Here is a 5,053-nt window from a genome sequence, read left to right as displayed (position 1 = left end):
TGTAATGTAATTCTCCATTGTGAATATTCTGATAAAGCTAATGAAAACTCTAGGCCATCACATACTCCACCTTCTCTTATAGCTGGTATTTTCCAGCTCTCATTGTCAGTGAAATCACAACACACTTAAGATTCTCCCACAAATGGTCCAGAATATCAGAGGGTACATAATTAGCTTATTGACCCCTCACTCCCCACACTAGAGCCTCAATGTTACAAGTAGAGTTATAAAATAATGAAGGCTATGAAAACCCCTGAGTCTGAGCCAAGCGGGGACAGTGTTCCAAAGAAATCCACACCACAGTTTAGGTTACATTATAGTGAGGGTTTAATGTCATTGAGTTTGCCCAAACATTCATACTGATCTTAAACATCTGGTACAGGGTAGCCCAGGTGGCTCAGTGGCTTAGCGCTGCCTTCAGCCCAGGGTGTGATCTTGGAGTCCCAGGATCGAGTCCCACGTCGGGCTCCCTGCATGAAGCCTGCTTCTCCCTCTGCCTGTGTCTCTGCCTGTGTCTGTGTCTCTCATGAATAAATAAATCTTTTTAAAAAATAAAATTAAAATTAAAAAAACTTAAAAACAAATAAATAAATAAATAAATAAAATAAATAAATAAATAAACTTCTGGTACACCATGCCGTTTACTTGGATGAAAAATAAATGTGGAAGAGATTCTCTGTATTCTGTCTGTAAGCCACCTGCTGACATATTAACCTCTTACTGGCTGTTAGTTGATCCAGATGGCGGTTTTTAAATTATGATAAAATAAAACATATGAACCATGATAGGTAGCTTAGGAAAAGATTTAGTCAAATATGTAGATATTAACTATTCACTCAGTCATCAAGGAGAGCTGTGAACAAAAGGATCATTTAAATGATTTTTCAAATAGAAAAACTAAAGGACTGGACTATCACAGGTGCTTTCTTCGCTGCAGAAGCTGAGATGTTCCAGTAGGTAAGATCGTCACTTGATTGGGAAATAAACACCATAGTTGAAGGCCCTGTTGACACATTAAATATCTGATGAGGTTCATCCCTGTCATTTTTCCAGCGTTGTTGTAAAATCCTTATAATACATTCCACAGTAAACCAGCCATTCCAAATCTACAGTCACTCTGCTCTTTAATTCAATTGACAGAATTGCTGAAAAGTAGACATTTCTATCTAAAAGAAGGAAGAAGTTTTTATGGAAGATATTTCTGTTACAACAAGCATATTACACAGCTTGGGGAAGTAACAGGTCTGTATAGCTCTTCTGACCCACTGATACTTCAAGACTAGGAGGGAAGAATCTACAGTGTAGGGTCTGGTTCTTGCTTAATCTAAGGGTTTCCATCAGTTTCCTTTATTTTTTCTGTTGCAGGAAGCTCCAACTGGTTTGGCTCAGCTGATTCTTGCATCACTGGGCCTTTTGACACACTCTGATGAACTAACTGATTAATAATCACAAGTCCTAGAAATGGTTTAATGACTGAATTTAATGAACTCAGCAGAATCTAAGGTCCTTCCCATGGAGTTGATTTCCAGGTAACTGGAGGCTTTGAATGACACTCCAAGAGGAATGCCATCAACCACCACATAGCCAGGGTTAATTGTGATTTTCCTGCAGGGCACTTTCACTGGGAAACCCATAACAATAGCTTCAGCAAATTTTCAACTGAAGGGGTCATTAACTTTTTCTCTGAGATGTCTAGCTTTTTCAACTTTTGATATTATTTTGTTATCATCATCTGGAATTGTCATCTGAATAATGTTAAGATCTTCAACCCCTGATGCAGTAGTATTAACACTGGGTGATGAATATTCTTCTTGTAGGGCTCTCCAAGAAGGAGGTGCTCTCCTTAATTGCGGCCTCAAACATTTCAGGCTTTTTAGTGACGAACTTAATTTTAGCTTTGTTTCTATCTTCCCCAGCCTCGGAAGGCCAAAAGTAGACTGCAGACAGAATGGCACACCCTCAGGCAAGCCTTCAAATAATGCAAATGGTACTTTCACAGTTTGCTTAAGGCCAAGCGCTTCACAGCATTTTTCTTTTCAAAAGATTTTCAACTTTTTGTTTTAGGTCTATGATTTTGGCAATTCCAGGCCTCAAAGGAAAACTCTCTCCCTTGAAGCTTAATGGGAACATTAGAACAATTAGTCTGAGTAGGGGTTCGAACTGCTGAGGTTTGAAGTTGTTATTATTAGAGCCTTCCATAGTGACTTCAATTTCAGGAACTTTTGAATTTCTCCTAGTGCTTCATAGTCTTTTCAGGGACTGCAAGGCTTTAGTATTTACTAGCCATTCCAGGAGACAAATAGGAAATAATTAATCTAGGATTGTTAACAACTCAGTCAGCTCAATCATTTAAGCACATGTCTTCAGCTCAGGTCATGATCAAGGGGTCCTGGGATCAAACCCCACATCAGGCTCCCTGCTCAGTGGGGAGCCTGATTCTCCTTCTCCCTCTGCCACTTCCCCTGCTTATGCTCGCTTGCTGTCTTTCTCTCTCAAATAAATAAAATCTTTTTAAAAAGAAAAAGAAACAACACTCATTCATTCAAAAGTCCATTGCACACATGCTATATGAAAGGGAGGGCTTGACAAGTTAGTCTTTTCTCTAACCTTAGAGCTCCACTGGTCTAACCCTCCCAACACTCTGAAGCAGTGTCCACCACCACCATCAGCAGAAGCACAGCACACAAGACTTAACAACATTAAAATGTATTTGCTTTTGTCTCAAAGACCTTGGGCAAGTGAAGTGATGGACTCTTTCCCTGGGGCTTGAATGCTATATATTGCAAGAGTGATCTTTCTGGTTCTGGATCCTGCTGTGCCATTACTGAGCTCCAGATCCCCAGTGGAGGAGGCACCGATGTGTATTTGTGATTTGTAAGAGCACTCCGAAGCAGTGCATCTCAGCTGGGGCGATTATTCACCCCACACCACACATGAGGCCATTTGGCAATGTCTGGAGACACTTCTGGTTCTCACAGCTTGGATGAGGAGTAACGCCACTGGCAACAAGTGGGTGGAAGCCAGGGATGTGGCTGAACATCTTATGGTGCACAAGACAGCACCCACAACAAGAAATTGTACAGCCCAAAATGTCAGGAGTGCCAAGTGGGGCAAATGTGGCCCAGTGGAAGGGCCCCTTTTGCCCAAGAATAAGGGCAGTTCTGTCAAAGGCTGCATCTGTTTATTTGACCTAAAGAATATTAATTTTCATATTAATTGTGGTCAATATTAGAAGTTGAAAGATTGAAATAAGAAACCAAATGTATAGTTTAATAATTATAGTTTAATCCAAATATATAGTTTAAAGGAATGTGCTCCCAGGAATTGGACTAGTCATCCAGTGCTTTGCTAATAAACTGGATGCACGAAATATTGGGCATCTGTACAAACAGATGTCAGACATGGAGTGAAATACCTGGCAGATATTGTGATATGGGGGCTATATTCCTACACAGAAGCAACCTTCTGTGTCTCAGTAGCACTTTGACCTTTTCGACAGGGCATAAGCTCCCCAGTTCATCAACATTAATCATTGCCTTCTTGGTATTGCTTTTCTCAGAAGAAGGTAACATTTACTGGGTTCATAGAGATACCAAAAATGGAAAAAATAAATAATTATGTTTTTCAGGAAAAAGTGAGAATGTTTCTGGAATATGTGGAATTCCAACACATTTAGTAAACAAGCAAAGAGCACCTGTGTCAAACCTATTTTACATTAAATGAATCTCACAACAATTAGTGTAGAGAAAAATTATGATATGAAAAATTTAAGCAAAAATAAGATAGAAATTTTTGGTTTATTTTTCAATATGATTATAAAATGAATAATTACATTGTGCAATGATGTGTTAAATGAAATAATTGACTAGCCTTCACACTTTTTAAAGATTTGGGGTAGTAAATGATAGTCTTTGGGATTTGTCAAAAATTATGTGCTTCAACTTTTCTATTTCTTCCTGTTCCAGTTTTGGTAGTTTGTGGCTTTCCAGGAATGCGTCCACTTCTTCTAGGTTGCCTAATTTATTGGCGTATAGCTGTTCACAATATGTTTTTAAAATCGTTTGTATTTCCTTGGTGTTGGTAGTGATCTCTCCTTTCTCATTCATGATTTTATTAATTTGAGTCTTCTCTCTCTTCTATTTAATAAGGCTGGCTAATGGTTTATCTATCTTATTAATTCTTTCAAAGAACCAACTCCTGGTTTTGTTGATCTGTTCCACAGTTCTTCTGGTCTCGATTTCGTTGAGTTCTGCTCGAATCTTAATTAACTCTCTTCTGCTGCTGGGTGTAGGATCTATCTGCTGTTTTTTTCTCTAGCTCCTTTATGTGTAAGGTTAGCTTTTGTATTTGAATTCTTTCCAGTTTTTGAATGGATGCATTGTATTGCGATGTATTTCCCCCTCAGGACTGCTTTTGCTGCATCCCAAAGATTTTGAACGGTTGTATCTTCATTCTCATTAGTTTCCATGAATCTTTTTAATTCTTCCTTAATCTCCTGGTTGACCCTGGCATCTTTTAGCAGGATGGTCCTTAACCTCCACGTGTTTGAGGTCCTTCCAAACTTCTTGTTGTGATTTAGTTCTAATTTCAAGGCATTATGGTCTGAGAATACGCAGGGGACGATCCCAATCTTTTGGTATCGGTTCAGACCCGATTTGTGACCCAGTATGTGGTCTATTCTGGAGAAAGTTCCGTGTGCACTTGAGAAGAATGTGTATTCAGTTGAGTTTGGATGTAAAGTTCTGTAGGTATCTGTGAAATCCATCTGGTCCAGTGTATCATTTAAAGCTCTCGTTTCTTTGGAGATGTTGTGCTTAGAAGCCCTATCGAGTATAGAAAGAGCTAGATTGAAGTCACCAAGTATAAGTGTATTATTATCTAAGTATTTCTTCCCTTTGGTTATTAATTGATTTAAATATTTGGCAGCTCCCACATGCGGGGCATATATATTAATGATTGTTAAGTCCTCTTGTTGGATAGATCCTTTAAGTATGAGATAGTGTCCCTCTTCATCTCTCACTACAGTCTTCGGGGTAAATTTTAGTTTATCTGA

General features: G+C 38.8%; 1 pseudogene; it reads right to left on the bottom strand.

The window, feature by feature from the left end:
• Positions 1-1,294: 1,294 nt before the first annotated feature.
• On the bottom strand, positions 1,295-3,040 carry LOC112677142 (general transcription factor II-I-like; annotated as a pseudogene).
• Between the last annotated feature and the right edge of the window lie 2,013 nt (positions 3,041-5,053).

Source organism: Canis lupus, chromosome 9 (genome assembly GCF_003254725.2).
Source record: "Canis lupus dingo isolate Sandy chromosome 9, ASM325472v2, whole genome shotgun sequence".
NCBI lineage: Eukaryota > Metazoa > Chordata > Mammalia > Carnivora > Canidae > Canis > Canis lupus.
Note: the sequence above shows the minus strand (reverse complement) of the source record. Positions and strands in the feature narration are given on the sequence as shown.